This window comes from Tachypleus tridentatus, chromosome 2, assembly GCF_004210375.1.
Source record: "Tachypleus tridentatus isolate NWPU-2018 chromosome 2, ASM421037v1, whole genome shotgun sequence".
Classification (NCBI taxonomy): domain Eukaryota; kingdom Metazoa; phylum Arthropoda; class Merostomata; order Xiphosura; family Limulidae; genus Tachypleus; species Tachypleus tridentatus.
The window spans coordinates 87,735,335-87,755,081 of NC_134826.1; the positions used below are offsets into that span (position 1 = coordinate 87,735,335).

The following is a 19,747-nucleotide window of genomic DNA, read 5'->3' on the forward strand; positions in this document are numbered from 1 at the left end:
AACTCAATTAGGGTATTGCATACAGCAGAATTATAACCACTGATATATGTGTCGAATTATTATATGCTATAAATAGTACTTGAATGGACTTTTACTCCCGTAACTATACACTATTTACGAACTATTATCTAGCCAGTTTAATCTACTAGAAGATTATTACACACTATCTTAGTAAACCCTGTTAGAAAGACTGCTTAATATACACTATATGAGTATTTGTTTGTTTGTTTGTTTTTTGAAATTTCGCACAAAGTTACTCGAGGGCTATCTGTGCTAGCCGTCCCTAATTTAGCAGTGTAAGACTAGAGGGAAGGCAGCTAGTCATCACCACCCACCGCCAACGAATAGTGGGATTGACCGTCACATTATAACGCACTCATGGCTGAAAGGGCGAGCATGTTTGGCGCGACGGGGATGGGAACCCGCGACCCTCGGATTACGAGTCGCACGCTTTAACACGCTTGGCCATGCCGGGCCCACTATTTGAGTAAACAATTACCTGAACAGTTCAGTAAACAGTGTAATCTATAGTGTTACTTTACTACAATTTGAATAATTACCTGAACAGTTCAGTAAACAGTGTAATCTATAGTGTTACTTTACTACAATTTGAATAATTACCTGAACAGTTCAGTAAACAGTGTAATCTATAGTGTTACTTTACTACAATTTGAATAATTACCTGAACAGTTCAGTAAACAGTGTACCTATAGTGTTACTTTACTACAATTTGAATAATCATTGTTAGGTTCTAATTCCTTTCTCCATAGACTAGTTGTTCATCGCAACACTAAATTAACTTTTCTAAAACACATCATTGTAAATGAAAATGCCAAAAAAGAAAATAAACTCCAAGACTGGAAGTTGACCTCATGACCTGTGACTAATGCTCTACATGGACAGCTCTTTTTATCAAAGATTCTAAGAGCCTTGACAGCATTTACACACTATGCAACTATTTCCTTTCCATAGTTATGAAACCTTTCCAATGACTACCTGTACAGTAGTACATCATATTGGTTATATCAGTTAACCGAAATCTATTGACACACTGAATATATTTAGTTAAAATAGAATATATCTGCACTATATTGGATTATACCTGGTAACCAGAATATTTCATAATTACATCAGGTAGCACCTGGTAACTGGGATATTTCATCATTACATTAGGTAGTACCTAGTAACTAGGATATCTCATTATTATATCAGATGGTACCTGGTAACTCGGATATCTCATCATCAGGTCTCATACCATGCACAAGTTAACATGTACATTCACGCGCAGAAAAGTGATTCGGAATTAGAATAACGAAGTCAACGTAAATCGGCGGTGCTTACTCCACAGGTCCACGATAAAGTCCTGCAGGTGACATTTATTCCACAATAGGGTACGTGGCACCCGCGGAATGTGGATCAGGGGTGAGGCCTAGCCATTGTTAACTTTATTACCCAACTCGCACGATCTGCTCCTTGAATTGCTGACACCGTTTCGGAAAAGAGGAATGATTTATATGAAAAGGGGCGTATCTCCTTATATTTATTATATATTTCACACCTACTGAACACACAACGGATATCTAAGTAGGACAAGAGGCGCCACAGGTCTCATTACGTTGTCTGTCAACAGATCATTGCGTAAGGAGTTTTCGCGCCTTCATTTAACCCGACTAAACTCGTGTCTATACTCTTTATACCAATTTTCTTCCGCAGTTCACAATGTTATGCAAAAAACGAAGCTGAACAGAAGAATTGCATTTCTTTATGAGACCCTCGACAGCGTATCTGATGGGTTGGTTTGTAGGTTTACACTAAAATCTCTTCTCAGTGTTAACCAATTCTGATTAAAAGAAAAAGAGAGAGGTGTTGTATTGCTGGAAAATTTTTTGAGGTGTTTGTATTCATGATAAAACACGAATGAAACTGGATATACTGGGTCAGAGGTTACATTTAGCACATTAGGTTACATTACCCACCACTCACTCTGAGGCTACTTTTCACCAACGAACAGATGTGTATCTTGAACTTCGCAAAATTACATGAAGGCTATCTGTGTTCGCCGTCCCTAACTTAGAAATGATAGACTAGATGGAACACAGCTTGTAAACATTACCTACTACTCACTCTGGGGCTACTTTTTTACCAACGAAAAGTGGAAATGACCGTCACTTTATAACGCCCCCACGGCTGAAAAGACGAACAATTAAGATGACGGGATTCGAGCCCACACATTCCGAGTTGAGCGTTCCAACTACTAGTCCTTTTTAAAAGACGTATCATCACAATATACATGCAGATCAATTAACGAAAATTGGGATTGAACCTCACGTTATAAAGCCTTTACGGATAAAAGTGCAAACATGTTTGATGACTGGATTCGAATCCTTTACTTGCAAAGTGCGAATCAACACTCTGACTGCAAGACTATGCCAGGCCTTTCGTTTTGTTTATAGTTAAACATAAAGGTACACAACTAATTATCTGGACTTTGTCTGGCATGGGCATGGAAAGCCGGTTTTTGCATAATAAACCATTAGACTTACCGCTGTGCACAATAGGGGGCGTCAGGCCTTTTAAAAAAAATATCACGACACTTTACATTTACCACAGGTGCACCACACGTTTCTGTTCTCAGTCCTCTCCTTCACACAACCTGTCACACCTCTCTCACATACAATATCACGGTATGAAGCAGTTCCAGTGACCCATCAGGACTAAATCTGTAGAAAACTCAAAGAAATAGTCACTAAACATCCACAATACTTCATATACACTAAACCTCTGTTAAATCCATCATGGAATACGGCTGGCTCCACGATCACATGCAACATGAGATAACACCACTTCTCAACACTGCAAAGGTTCCAAAACTGTGCTACACACCACCTTCCATATTATACACCGTATCACACCAACTTCTCTGTTATACACCGTATTACACAACCTTCCACATTATACTCCATATCAAAATTTAAGACACTTTATCTGCAGATCCCAGTCACGGTACCCGGATTAACAGATCCCTGAAAAGACCCATATCTCGGATCTTCAAGACACTGTATCTACAGATCCCAGTCACGATATCTTGACTAATAGATCCCTGTTAGGCCCTAAAAAGTTCGGTTTCTCGGATCTTCAAGGCACTACCTGCAGATCCCAGTCACGGTATCTGGACTAACAGATCCCTGTCAGGCCCTGAAAAGGCCTGTTTTTTTATCTTCTTTGGTTCACTATAAAAACTTCCCTTATCTTCGTCTCTCCAAACAGTGTAATATAGTAGTAGTGATAACATTCGACCAAAACAGTCCTAAACTATTCTAAACGTAGACAGAAAACTATCACCGCCCCACCCAAGTAAAATTCACCTGTACTAAGAGCGAGTCAAAGGGAGGTTGAATCATATTGGACAGCACGGGATCAAGACGATTGTAGGGCCTAGGAACCTTCTGTTCGTAGGTCCTACCAGCCGTATAAGTTACACCAAATATTAACTTTTAAGAATATTTTTTATGAATCCATAGTTTCTGTAGACCCTAGACACTGTGCCTAATAAATAACTCGGCCCTAATCTTGGAGAACCTCGATGTTTAATCGTTTGACTATTAAACATCGCACATCATATGGTTTTCATCTTAATTTTTGCCAAAATTTGACAGAATTGATAGAAACAACGAAAGAAGGTACTAGATACAAAACTGGGAGAAAAATTACCAGTAGTTGGGGTTATTATTGCCCTCTAGTGATTCATTTATTTAGGCTTAATTAACGCCCTTAAATACCATTATATCTAATAGACGTAATATATAATTTTACTGTAGAGATTCAACAACAGGTTTACAGCTGTCGGTAACACAAACATACGAGATAGAACGGTCACACACTATCGATAGCAAAGGTTTACAGTCAGATAAAATGTTCACACACTGTCGGTGTCACAGACTAACAGATATAACACACAGAAATTCCCCGCAGTAATTAGCAGAATTAATATGATACATATTGGATATGGAACATTACAATAAAGTGACAAACAACATCTAATCACAATGAAATAGTTTGTTTGGGAGAAATATTTACACGTTTCGACAGAACACTGGTCTGTCTTTCTCAGGTGTTTACTATTATTAATGGGACGAGGTACAATATATTTTTTTTAGATTTTTCACATGATTATTTTGAAAACATAATAACAAATAACATCACGGAACAACAACTATAATTTGGTCAATGAACAGTTTACAAGAAACAAAACAAAACGGTATTTAAATAACCGATAGCATCTAATATTTATCTATATATTCCAATGACTGAATCAAACTAATCCTCAAATTTCAAGTATTAGCTAGCATGATAGAACATATATTCTATTTCCTTATACATTTTTTTAAAGTATACAACTTATATTTCCGACAATCTTAAGTTCTTTACAAATTTTTAGAATTACTTCTTGGTGAAGATTTTTGATATAAAACCAAGCGGCTTAACCTCAATCAAACCGAAAGTCTTTCGGGCACTCTTAGCACTGACAAATCGTGGTCTGCAGTCACGTGCTGTCCAACTTGTGATGTACTTGGCGTGTGGAAATGAATGTAAATTTCTTGTATGTAAACAGTCAAAATGTCACAAAATGTAACCAACTATACGGCAACCTTTACTTATCATACACTGCGGAAAGAGGCGTTTCTCAAGCTCGTTCATATGCTTATATAGTAAGATATATTATTATATACACAAAACATTTTTCCGTCTTAGCTCTATCCAATAAAGTGGATAAGACCAAAGACAGGATGTTTTAAATGAAATGTACTGACTGCAGGTACATCAAAGTAGTATAAAGAAGAGAGAATGAAGATAACACGACGATTTTACATACAGAAAAAATAAAATAAAAATTTGTTTTCCATCGTCACGCTGTAAGCGTGCACAAAACAATGTCCACGTAGTATCTAGACCAAATATGGGTCTCTGCTGTCGCAAAACGTACCCCTGACGACGAAATGAGATATTTGGTAACGATTGATAAGTGAAGTACATTTTGCGAGTTAATATGTGCTATTAGAAACTGCAGTGGCAGTGTTCTGGTGTTTATCTTAACACCAACCACACTATTTGGTTTGTTTTGAATTTCGCGCAAAGATATTTGAGGGCTATTCGCGCTAGCCGTCCCTAATTTAGCAGCGTAAGACTAGAGGAAAGGCAGCTAGTCATCACCATCCATCACCAACTCTTGGGCTACACGTTTACCAACGAAAAGTGGGATTGACTGTCACATTATAACGTCTCCACGGCTGAAAGGGCGAGCAAGTTTGGTGTGACGGGGATTCGAACCCGCGACACTCAGATTACGAGTCGAGTGCCTTAAACACCTGGCCATGCCGGGCTCACACTACTTCCCATCATGTATGCTGAGTAAATAAATGTCTTAGATGTTAAAACTGCATTGTGTTTAAACCTTTGTATTTTAAAAACTGCGTTTGTATTAAGGGACCCTCCTTTATTTACTTCCTGTGTCGTTTACAAAGATGCAAACTGTCCGACATTTTGTCTTTTGTGACTTTCAAAAAATTTGTTATTCAACGTTTCATTAAGTCTTTCCTGTAACTAAAAAAACAAACACTTTATTATTCGACGTTTAACAAACACGGTTTCTGTAAATTTCAACAACTGTTTACGTCTGTGTTCAAATCACGTCTATCATGTTATTATTTCAGAATTATTGTTCGAAGTTTCGACTCGTCTCTAAAATTGCTGTATTCTTTAACAATATATTTAATGCGAAGCATCCCCCGCTAGGACTGGGGTATATACGGATTCACAACGTTAAATTCATGGGTTCGATTTCTCTCAGTGGACACAGCAGACAGCTCGATGTGGCTTTGCTATAAGAAAAACATAATTCACTGTATAGTAAGGTAGTCAATACCACGCGCAATTTGGATGAAAATATAATACTTTCGATCACAGTAGGTTCTTAAGGTTTGGTTTGTTCTGAATTTCATGCAAAGCTACTCGAGGGCTATCTGTGCTAGCCTTCCATAATTTAGCAATGTAAGACTAGAAGGAAACCAGTTAGTCATCAACACCTAACTCTTGGGCTACTCTTTTGTCAACGAATAGTGGGACTGACCATAACATTATAACGTCCCTACGGTTGAAAGGGCGAGCATGTTTGGTGTGACGGGGGTTCGAACCGGGCCAAGGTTCTTAAGGAAAACAAGCGATCCAAAACATTCATATATTTTATACTAGTCCTCGAAGATTCGGGTTTCGACATCTAAGGTGGACACTAGGCAGATATCCAATTGTGTGGTCGTGTGCTTAACGAGAAATAATTTTATGTAATAAAAGCGTGTGTTTTGTGATAACAAAGTAACATCGGGCTATCTGCTGAGTCCGCTAAGGGAAATCGAACGCCTGATTTTAGCGTTGCAAGTCCGAAGATCAACCGCTGTCCCACTGGAGGACTATTATAAAAGTACAGCTAACGTTCGCTTTGCTTCTTAGATGTGTGTGTGTTTCTTATAACAAAGCCACATCGGGCTATCTGCTCAGCCCACCGAGAGGAATCGAACCGCTGATTTTAACGTTGTAAATCCGGAGACATACCGTTGTACTAGCGGGGGGCGCTTCTTAGATATAAGGTTATCAAATGATTAATAGTTTATTACACAGAAATATATAGAGTATTTAAATTAAGGGCAGTGACAAGATGAATGAACTGATAGTAATATGGTATCATACGAAGATAAAGCAATGTAGAAACCAGAGCTAGTGACAGTCTACATAGAGAGATGAAGCTATGGATAAGTCATTGCTCTGCATGTCTGAATATTTCAATCATGTTAAAGTTTAGTTCCAGTTCATGTTTAGTTTATGCCAGAAATAAAAACACTGATTAATACGCATACCGTTAAAAAATCTAGATGAATCAATCACAAAGTAAAGAAATTCCCGATAACCTTCGGAACGTAGAACTTCCTTTTCCAGGGGTATGATGGTTGAAAATAAGAAGAGGTAAATGTATTTATTACGAACACCATTCACAACTCCAGAAATGACCAATTCACCGACTTTAAAACTTTATTCTGTTGTTCGACACAAGGTTATCCAATTAAAACAGTTTGGTAGGGAGAGAATTTATAATCCTTGATGGTCATAGAAATTAACGTACCCTATAAAAGAGTTTATCGTGTTATCGTTTTTTTTTGTTAAATGACAATGAATACTGAAATATTTTCGTTAAACACGCAAAGTACTCTGAAATATACTTTTTACCAACAAATAGTGGGACTGACCGTCATATTATAAAGTCACCAAGTCTGAAAAGACGAGACTCTTTAGTGACGGGATTTGAAGCTGCGACTTTCAAATTGCGAGTCCAGTGCTCCCAGCCACCAAGCCACGCCAGGCCCAAGTATGGAATTAAGATTTTGTGACATAATCCAATTTGTTCTATATAACAGGAAGACTGTACTACATTGTAATTCAATCTGTTTACCAGCAGGCACTTGATGATATATTTTTGGTTACTATGGTTAGTTTAGTAGCAGTGTTATTGTTATGAACAAAACAACAGCATTCTTATTTGGCTACCGAGATAAAACTAATAATTATTTTATCAGTGCTCTTCTCAGCTGGTCTATTTTCTACTGAGATTTTCATGGTATTGGTTCGTTTGGTAGCTGTGATTACCACGATGAATGAGGTTGTTAAAGGTTTCTGTGAAAGATTACCTTCAGAAACTTAATTCTTTCAGAGGGATGGCAGTGCCCACTACAGTTAGTAATGTTTCGTCTTTATCAGCAAATCTGTTGTTGAATGCGCATAATGTGACTGTAGCCTTGGTACGCTTAAAAGAAAGTTTCATCTTAAGATGTATTTATGGCTTTATGTATTTCTTCTAACATAAAGAGGGCTTCCATAATATCTTCACGTAATTGTGGTTCAGATAGAAAGTGATCTAGCTTGAGCCCCTTCCCCATGTCATCTGGTTAAATTGGTTAATGTATCTGCACATGAGGGGTTGCCTTCTTCATGTCATCATGGTCACACTAGTTAATGTATCTGTACACGACGGTGTTACTTTCGTGTATTCATATGCTCAGAGGTAGTTGCTATCATAATTTTAAATTACTCAAACTGCCATGTTTTTGGTTCCTGTACTAGATACAATTACGTGAATTCGCCAGAACAGTGTTTCTGAGACAGATATTGCTGAACAAACCATTTTGTTTCATGTCACGTTCTTTGGAAGCTGATCACCTGTAGAGAACATAGTTTCTATTCTGTGCAGTTCTTGCCTCCCCTTTATGGGCTGGGTCATGCTTTATCCGCATAACTTAGCCCTGGCTTCATTCCGTGCATTCCGGACTTTATCAGTACCACAGCTCCACTAATATGAGGTGTTTCTTTTACATGAGTTGTTCTCTTGACTTTCCTCGATGTTCGAGGGTTCGAACACTGCCAAATAGCTTGAGACCCTTACATAGGTTTGTAGATTGTTGTATACTATTTTGTTTTCGATTCTCCACATCCAAGTTACACACGACTTAATTGCTGCTGACATCAGGCCCTCTCCACCAAGTAATGATTGTGTTCAATGTGGAGTTTACAAAAGCAGGATCTATACACGTGTCTCTTTCACCTTGGCATTCAGCGATTCTTGTTGGTTCACTCGAGTATAGCAGAGTACAAATCATTGCTATTGGTGCTTTCACCGACATCCCAAGTGGAACATCTGACGTAGTCTCCTGCTACACGATAAGGAGTAATATTGTGAGGTATAAACTTCCAGTCTACAGAAGGATGCGTTACGTCATACTTCCTGTACACATCGGTGACTTGAACGTGCTTGGGTTTGGTTTGTTTGTAATTTCGCCCAAAGCTACACGAGGGCTATCTACGCTAGCCGTACCTAATTTAGCAGTGTAAGACTAGAGGGAAGACAGCTAGTCACCTCCTTGGACTACTCTTTACCATCGAAAAGTTAGACTTGTTACCGTCACATATAACGCCCCCACGCTGAAAGAGCGAACATTAGTAAGACGGGGATTCGAATACATGGCCCTCAGATTGAGAGTCAAGAACTTTAGCCACTTGGCCCAAAGTGCTTGGGTAACTTTTAGTGAGCTATTTTGATGCTATGTAGATTACAGTAGTGATTATTCTATTGAGAGCTGTAACTATGTTCACAACAGGTGTTTTTGTGTGAGCATGTAAGAAGTGAGCTTCTCAGGGTTAGAAACCCTAGGTTCTTGAAAGAGTTTAATGTCGTAAATTTCAGAACTTCCTTAAGCAGTACTTGCTTCCCCTGATCCCCTGACTATGCACGCGTCTTTTATGAGGTCTTTATTGGCCTTGGTTTTTAAAATTAATAACATTCTCGTTACATTTGTCATTACTAAGGTAACAGTGGTTGTTGTTATATCTAAAATGTTCGCACTAAAGTACTGCACAAAATCCTCGCCATTATGTTCAACATCGAGAACCAACAAAATAAAATATTCTAACGGTCATCAAAATATTTAAACACGTCTCGTCTTGGAGAGTTGGTTTTAACACTTGAATAAACCTATAAGCTATTATAAATGCGAGAACCCAGTGGACGACAATAAAATCTAAACATAGAGGGAAAACATAATTATGTAAGTGTATTGCTTTACATTTAACGTACGTGATTATTTCTGCGTTTATAATAACAAAGATATTCAAAAACCTTTAAATGGTACTTAAATATATTTAGAAAGATATTAGGTCACGTCAGTAAACCAGTGAATTACGTTGAGGAGGTTTTCATATATTTCCCCACACGTATCACTTTGAATAAGTAAAGATCTTGTATGAAAATCCACAAATGTTGTTCGTTCGTGAACTTTAATATTTCAAATAAGTTCCTTGAATTTTAACCTTAAACACAGATCTACGACTGAGAGGTACAGATTAAAACTGTCTCGTACATCTCTGTACGCAGCAATACCAATTATCTTATTTCAAACACACGCAGAGATCTGCTGTTCTCGCACATCTCTCTACACAGCAATACCAGTTATCTTATTTCAAACACACGCAGAGATCTGCTGTTCTCGCACATCTCTCTACACAGCAATACCAATTATCTTGTTTCAAACACACACAGATCTGCTGTTCTTTCACACATTTGTGGGTTGAAATGCTGTGTCAGACTTCTCTGGATAAGAAAATAAAACTGTACTTGAGACATGGAAGACATCCTGATTCAAACTTTGCAAAAGCACTACAAGAACACGCACGGAAGGACACTTCACTGACAGAATGGTTCACTGTGTTAACGCGAAACAGGCCCACCAAGCGCTTTTTTCTCAATGAACAGAAACAAAGAAAAAACAACCATACTTCCAGTGCAGGATGCTCTTGAATAGTGTGTAAAAGAACTGTTTGACAGGATGGTCATTTATAGGTGTAACCATTAACGTCAAACAGGATGTACCAACCGCAGGTGAATTGGGTTAGCAGACTAAGATTAGACATCTTTGTGGACAACCCTAACAGAGGCTGTCAATAAAGCATGCAGGGGTATCGACAAACATTGCATGACTTTCTTGTCCTGCACTGAGTTTCTGTGCCGGAAATCACCACCAAGATTAATGTTTCAATAGACCACGATGATTGGGATGGACATTGCATTGTCTGCACGAATGTGATTATACATGTATTCAAGTGTACTACACGACTCTTATAACATCATTTACAATAAATGTTTGGATACCTTTCTTAGTGTATTAAGTGTGACTTATTTTTGTGTTTCATTAACGCTTACCTTGATGATGTTTTACACTGTACATCACATCTTATAAGTACGTATCTTAATAAATCCGCTATATTATTCACGTATTATTATCTATGGGGATTTGAACCCGTTTCACTTCACCATATAGTATGTTATGAAACTTCTTTAAATTCACTATTCAATATATGTATATGGTTTGTTTCAAGACTTTTGCATATGACTACTTCAACAAGTTTTTCATATAAAAAGGTTCTTCTAGTATTTCAAAGCTACACAATGAGCTGTTTGCCAGTGCTCTGCTCACTGCGGGTATCGAAACTTTACTTTTATTGTGAAAAGCCTACATCCTTAATGGCAGATTGAACAATGCTATTTGTACTACAAACTGTTATATATATATACTGGAAGCAGAAAGCTTGCTTTTAAACACTAAATTAAACTCTCTAATCAAACCCTCTGTGGTTTTAGGCATGAAGATAAAAGCATAGATTTGCATACAACTCATTTTCAGTGGTGGCCAGTGGAAAAAAATCGCCATAGTCTTGATATTAATCTCTTCATGTAATAAAATCGATGTATTTAATATTCCAAGCTTAAGACGTTTCTTTGTAAATTCGTAGCAAATATTTGAGGAAAAATAGTTTTCTACGTCTGTGATAAGAGAGACGGATACGTTGGGGTCACGACTTGCAACAGGTATTTCTTTTATGTTAAGTTCCTTATGAAAATTTATATGTACATCAGTTTACAAGTTTGAACAATTTCGATCTTATCAACTGGACTCTTTATTATATGCAAACACAATTCAACAAGATACCTTACAACAGACACGTGATTGGTCGAACCGAACCGGTAATGCAGTACTATGTGCTGGTGGCAATTATTAGCCAATTTACGTAATAGGTTTGAATATTTAGGTAAGATACCAAAAGGAGAGGGAAACAGCTGGAAGAAAACGGAGAAAAAGAATGAAATGACTTAAACATCGTAGCAGCACGTGCAAAGAAAAACTGAACACACGTATCAAGGGAAAAATGGGTCTAAAAGGCCCACCAAACACTGATACGGGCCTAAAAGGATTACCACACAGTGGTGTGAGTCTAGAAATTATACCACACAGCGAAATCGGAATTTCAGCGAAATACATATCGTGAAAGTATGGTTGTTAGATACGTTACGTATTTTGCTGGAATGTGTATCGTGAAGATGTAACTGTCAAGTATATACGTGAGACGAAGACTGCCTAAATCAGTTAATATACATTTAACTTACGTGATAACTAACACTGAATATACAAAATAAATATTAAATATGGCACACAAGTCTACATACATTACAAACATACCAATACAAATTACGACCACTACAACAATATACGTAAACCACAGCCATTGTACAAACATTAAGACGTTATAAAAATGTACTGAAGTGATTACTCACACTTACTCTATAGAAGTGAAACGTGGGTGATTGTGTCACACACACATTAGCTACGGTATGGGATGCTGCCACACCTACCTTAGCTACGGCAGATGATGGTGCATACCTGCATTAGCTACAAAACTTATCATTGCATTAATTCCAAATACAATACCAACATTCATTTCATACAGTACACTATTATACACTTGAAATATATAAACATGCATTACAAACATAGTTACGCCCGCTACAGACATTTTATCATTGTAATTCTGAGATATGATAAATACGTTACAAACATATCAATGTTCGTAACAATGTTCCTCAGATGTTATATTGTTATGCTTTTTTACACGATTTTCATAACTGCTCACGTGCGCTGCATAAGTTATACGTGCATATATTACAAATGTTACACCATCATGGAGGACATATACATGAGTACCTTACAAACATACTATCAACATGTCAACATAATACAACATAATTTAAGTCATTATACCTACATAAACAAAGATATCATATCTACAAGTCTCCTGACCGTATTGCAATGCAAAAAAAGAAGCTTCCATTTTGATTTTTTCTAAATATTTACAAGTAGCAAGTAGTTGCAAAAATACACCTTTGCTTTTACATTCAACGACGAAGTTATTTCTAAGCAGCTTAATGGGTAAACGTTAAAAAAAGTATACTTGGAAAACGCGATGCGATTTAAAGAGAAAATTAAAAATGTCTTGCTATATATAACATTAATAGTTATGAACCGTAGAAACAGTTACTGCTTTTTAAACATATTTTCCTGAACTATTTTGCACGAAACTGCTCGTCGGTTATAACTTAGACTTGCACAGAGCCCTAATATCATACTACAAACACTATCATTAATTCCGCTAAATGCTGGTGAAGTTCCCATGTTTTATGTATGAAATCAATGATTTAATTCAGCATTTTCAATGAGTTCTCTAGACGATGTATTGTAACAGACAAAAACATAAATTTATTCCATATGTTGATGTCGCTCGAAGTTCAGTGTAATTTTAGGGTTAATGGAAATTCATAACGAAAACTGATTATTAATATCAGAGTCATTACGAGAAAATAAGCAAGAGCTGTTACACACGTTAAAAAGAATAGTAGGATTAAACTCAGGCATATTACGAAATTCCTTTGTCACAGATACTGTAATTTAATTTTGACGCCTTCATCCTTTCTCTTAACACGCTAAGTGAGCTAAGAATTCAATACGATCTCAAAAAATCTCAAAATGTTTTTGGGTCCATTATTAATATTAGTTTATTTCAGATTTTCTAAATTATACTTTCAGCTAATTTAAGGAAGAAAGTATAAGTCATAAATTAGAATGTGTGTTGTTCCATAAAATACAGAAAAACAAAATTATCTCCTATATTATTGTTAATAATTAACAAGAAGAGCAAAGTTTAGAATTTATCAACATAAATAAACGTAACTCAAACCTATCCACAAAAATTTGTCATGCTAAATACTATTAATATTACCGATACCTTAGGATTGTAATGTTTCAGACGAGGTTTTACTTACTGAAAATTGTAGTTAAACTTATCGATGTTAAACAAACATTATTCAATTAGAGAAGTAAATAAACCAAAGATAATTTTAGAAATTAAAATCACTTTCAATATGTCGATACTGTAAGGTTACTATACAAATTGGCTTTCCCGGCATCCTAAGCCTTAATTTTCTTGAAGTACTTTTTCCGCCCACATAGCGTCGCTCTTTTGTTTCTAACTAAAAATAAATTAACCCTCACTTTAAAAGTTTGTTTTTTAATTGATTAAAAATTGCTGTTAATCCAACAAAGAAAAGAATCTACTGATGGAATAAATGTAGTTTTTAATGTTGAAGAACATTAAAGTCTATATTTGATCAAAGAACCCGAATATGTATTTATTAAAATTCCGAAAAACATTTTCTCTGGGAAAACTAAAAATATATTTCGCTTTTCCAAAAAAGCATCCTCACCTAGCAAATGAAGAAAGATAACATTTTCATTATGTTTAACCTTATGTTTAAAACACTTTTTATAGCTGTATGCAATTTTTTTATTAGAATAACGTTCAACAGCTAAATAAGCTTTCAGTAATTTTTACTGTTAATATACAATTAATACACAAAAAATTAAATTATACATAAAATTATTTTAAAAACATTAAATAATATGACCTGATAATTAAATTTATATGACCATAAGTCCCAGATAAAAATCAAATAATATTAAAAATATTAAACACAGCACAAATTAAAATCCTAAAAACATGTCAAACAAACGTACAATCAAAGAAATAACATTTAGTTTTCAGGGTGTTGGGTGTTTTTCTTATAGCAAAGCCACAAAGGGCTATCTGCTCAGCCCACCGAGGGGAATTAGTTTTCAGATATAGCTTAAAAACACAGGAAAAACTTGAAGACGACAAAGCTTTATGTTAAATTACAAAGTATATATGTATATATATATGGAAAAATACAAAAACACATATAATTAAAAAAAACAATAATAAGAGGAAGACATAGCTTTACGGTAAAAAACAAACAAACTAGTAAAAAAAAAAATTAAACAATCTAAATACTCATACAAACAAAGAAACCAAAAAACACAGACTTGGAATTTCCTAAAAACAGAGTAAATGGCATAAATATAAACCTAACTTTACAGACACATTGGTAACATCCAAAACACGGGGTTGAGCAATCGGAAATGAATAAATATTTTTCGACAATCTACAAAAACGCTTTAAAATATTATTCAACAATTTCACACAACAACAAGTACTGAATTGTAGATAGAAAATATAAATTAAAATCAAATAAAGACGTTTGTCAGTAAAATAGATGGGTTGGTTGTCAAATGATATTTTAACCACCAAGTTTAATTACTGAAGGGCCATATCCTCTCTCTTTCAAGACAAATGCTACCAAACAAAGCCTTTAGATTTTATCTAAGGAATTATTTAAACATAAAAAACTTATTTACTCTTAAACACAATATGAAGAATCTTTTAAATCATTTTTAGAATAATTTTCGAAAAGAATCAAACTACATTGTTTGAAAGAAACTTAAAAACAATCTAAAGAACATTTTAAATCGTTTCTAGAATATTGTTTGTTTATTTTTGAATTTTGCGCATAGGTACACGAGGGACTATTACGTTAGCTGTACTTAATTTCGTAGTGTAATATTAGAGGGAAGGTAACTAGTCATCACCATCCACCGCCAACTCTTGGGCTACTCTTTTACCAACGGCTAAATAATGATAATGCAATTGTAATCATAGATAAAGCAAAATATAAACTTATGTATGTTTGACAAACCAAATAATGAAGAAAAAGCTATAGAGTATCACTCCTTCCCCCAAAAAGAACTGTACCAAACATATGAATAATTTCTTTTCAACAATATGTAATGAAAATAAATTTCCGAAAATAGTTAGAATAGCACTGAAAAACGTGTACGCTAGAATACAAAAAAACGTATTTAAAATCAGACGAAATGATTGTAGGTATAATTTAAGTTAAATTATAACCTCGTACTGATATTATTTTTCTTGGCTGTTGGAGATTATCTAATTTTACACAAAATTTGGTAACAAACAAACAAAGACACACCTAAATTTCATTTCAAATTTGGACTGATGTGTTTCTCCCTTATACCTTTTTTTTTTTGGTGGGGAGAGTAAATTTGTTGAGATAAATTATTTTTGCGTAACAGATGATGGTAAGAAATTGAACATGTCCTTGAACCTGGTGGAAGTAAAATTAACTTATACGATATAGAAGTTCCTGTCTACATAATATAAAATTGTCAAAGTTAAGAACATCTTCGAAAGTTCTCTTCTGTAAAACATGACCAATGTTTGTTTGTCTAGAATTTACGCGCTAAGTTACACAAGGGCTATCTCCGCATAATAATCCCCTAATTTTAAACTGAAAGACTATAGGTAAGGCAGCTGGTTAACAGCACCCACCCACAACTCTTGGGCTATGTGTGTGTTTTCTTATAGCAAAGCCACATCGTGCTATCTGCTGAGCCCATCGAGGGGAATCCAACCCCTGATTTAGGGTTGTAAGACCGTAGACTTACCGCTGTACTAGCGGGGAGCTCTTGGGCTATTCTTATCTGATTGGAGAGTGGGATTTGTCGGTTACTTTTATAATGCATCCACGGCACCAAGTTCATGTAACTGATGAACAATTTTAATGAAAAGAAGACTTCCAAATTTTGTATCAATAAAATAAGGTGACATCATAAAACTGAAAAAGACAACCTAAACTTGATAAAGAGTACATAATATAAAGACAAGCCTAATTCCCCCGAATCGCTAACTAGTTGAAATCTATACGATTCAACCAATTAATGGGTGCCCACAGAAACATTCTTATGAGGGGGGAACATGTATGTAGGAGATTAGCTTTCACTGTGTAGGTCAACAGAGTGGAATAATACATGTGTGTGCTTAAACACAAATTTACAATTTAATAAAAATTACTAAAAATAATTAGTTTAACTACGATGTTAATTTAACATCACACTAGGTGAAATTTTGTTGTAATGTGTAAGGGGGAAGCAAATGCCCCTTCAAAACAAGAAACACAATTTTGTGAGCATGAGGATAAAATCGATATTTCCATATTCATTATTTACAGAAATATTGGCTTTGATGTATAAAACTTGGGGGTCAGTATATCATTTATCTAATAAAATGTAGCTGCTAGAATATTTATTATATTATTTCCTCTATTGTAACTGTAAAGTTCCCAAAAGCAGTATTTAAATAAGTGTCAATAATATACATGTATATGAGACAGTACATTAAACTATACCCAGTAAAACACAATATTGATTCGTGAGTACAAACACAGCGAAAGCTGGTTTAGTGCTGATAGACCTTTCTTACGATAAAAACGTTATTATTTGTGACATTTTCTAACTGGCAGCCGACAGAGAAAGATCTTTAAATATTGAACAAAAAACAAGCATGACTGCTAATCAGTTATTTATTTCAGCTTTATTTATTAATGAAATGGTAAAATATCGTAAAAGGCAATTCGAAGTTGGTAATTCAAGGACAAAAACATCAATAAGTAAAGAAACTTTGGATTAATGGACATTAAGGTAAACATGGATAATTTCTTTTAATACACAATTTTAAAACGTAGGAAAAATGTAAATTAGGAACAACAGCATGAACATGCAAGAAACTGTCTGATAAACAGTTTTGAAACATAAATAGATACTACAAATAACAGAGAGTAGAGCTCTTATGGACAATTTATTATAATACAAATTTTAAAATATAAGTAAAAACTTTAGATTAGGGACAGTAGGATGAACATACACCACGTTTTTTAATATAGAATTTTAAAACATAAATATAAACTATAAATTATGGACAGTGGAGCCAACACGGATGTTTTATATTAATACACGGGTTTAAATATACATTTGGATTTTAGATTTCAGAAGTATCATCTTACATAATTTATTTTATTACAGAGTCAGTTTTAAAACGGAACTAGAAGTTTTTAGTTTCATTATTTTAAATATTATTTTTACATTTTCATTATAATCTGTGTTCTTTTAATATAATCATAGAGTTCGGGGCAAGTTTTGACAACTGATAACATCATAAATACTTATCTGTAGTTCATATTTCTAAAACTATGAACGTCTCTGTAACCCTATGTAACATATTAATATTGTTTCCATGACATTGTAAGTTTAGTTACAGATTTTTAAATGTATAAACATATACAAATGGAAAGTGCAACTGTACATGGCCATGTTTACGAATATCGTTATTTTCAACTGTTACCACACATTTTCAATAAGTTTTTTATTGACTATTTACAGTTAGATTTCCATATTAGAAGTACTTAAAATACGGATGAACCTTAAATTCGGGTATCAAACCAGACAATACCTCTAACATAGTAATTACATTATTGTAGACGCCTGTATAAAAATTAGACTTACAAACAGCATATTGTCTTTCAACAATGCGAATTTATCATCAAATTTTATTGGAAACGTAAATAAAGTGAAATTTATCGAGTGTCGTATATTTCGTGACATTAATTATTAATATCACAACTGTACAAACCAAATATTTAAAACCATTTGAACATCAGAACCAACTTCATTCGAAAAAGTACGTAGATACGTCAGAGATTAAAATCTATATAGCTCGGATTGCTAACAAAAGTTGAAGATATTTGCTGTTTAAAAGTCAAGTAGAAAAATGTTAAAAACATATATATATATGTATGTATGTATTATTACAAGACTGTACAAGTGTTATATCAAAAACCGTTTTTAACATTTATATATATTATATATATATAAACAATTATATATATATGTATGTATGTATTATTACGTCACAAAAAGAATGATCAAAATTATAAATTCAAATCACATGATTGTTCATCAGCTATGTACAACTGAATACTGTTTAAAATCATTTCATTTACAACTTGTTTGCCCTATACTTTGTACATTTCATTTCAACTAACATGAGGCGTATGAACAGGCCGTAAATTATACAGTTAATTCAGGTAGGTGACCAGCGTTTACAATAATTTTGTAATTTTGCAGGTTATAGATTTGATTTTTTTATAAACCATAGAGCTTAAAACAAAAATACAGTATCTTGAAATAAACTCAATACAGTTTGCTTAGGCCTATTTTGAACATGGCTTCTTGAACTGTAAGCCTACGTTTAGGTAGTCAGACAAATATGATTCAACTTTGCTTTCTCGAAAATATTTAGGTTTCAATTTTACAAAAATACAAACTGGTATGTAGTTTATACTTCTCTAAAGTTTTACACTAACAATTAACGTAAATCATTCACAACTCAGGTGTTTAAATTTCTGACTTGGGTTTCAGGAATTTACACGATACCTCTCCTTTATGAAAATGGTTTTAAAAGGTAAATAAAATCGTCGTATTTTGCCTTCGTTATCAGAAAGTTACTTGATTTCCAATCATGACAATTTTCGAGCTTTAATTACAACCATCATGTATTGTTATGAACACAATTACACATGTTGGAACAATGAATATAATCTTTAATTACAACCATCATGCATTGTTATGAACGCAATTACACATGTTGGAACAAGGAATATAATCTTTAATTACAACCATCATGCATTGTTATGAACGCAATTACACATGCTGGAACAATGAATATAATCTTTCAGGCTTAGGCTGGATTATTTAATTTGGTACAACACTTTATTATTATTTTTTTTTTCAACTTCAGTTTTTAACAAAAGACATAATTCCATAAGAATTTCCTCACATGTTAATATAACGTTGTTACCCACAAGGACACATCACTGTTTATTTATCGATTTTTGTAACTCGTTTCCTATATTCAAAGATACAGGCTAGACAAGTGCTAACACCAGTAACATGACAGTCACAGTATTTCAGTAACCTATCATTTAGTTTCTTCTCGGTGAACAACACACTCAAGATGGTTCAGTTTTTTCGAAAAATCGTTTTATGCAAAGACG

The 19,747-nt window shown here is 34.5% G+C and overlaps 1 protein-coding gene across 3 annotated transcripts in view; it reads right to left on the reverse strand.

Moving 5' to 3' along the window:
- The window catches only part of LOC143244433 (thyroid hormone receptor beta-like), a 78,185-nt gene that overhangs the window by 42,612 nt on the left and 15,826 nt on the right, over nt 1-19,747 (reverse strand). The window contains exon 1 of one of the 3 annotated variants that reach the window (XM_076489078.1): nt 13,748-13,886. The exons of 1 other annotated variant lie outside the window; for it this stretch is intronic. The gene's annotated coding sequence lies outside the window, so the exon portion shown is untranslated. Of the gene's footprint in view, nt 1-1,219; nt 1,442-13,747; nt 13,887-19,747 lie in introns of those variants that run through there. One more of the 3 variants, XM_076489079.1, reaches the window with a different exon arrangement.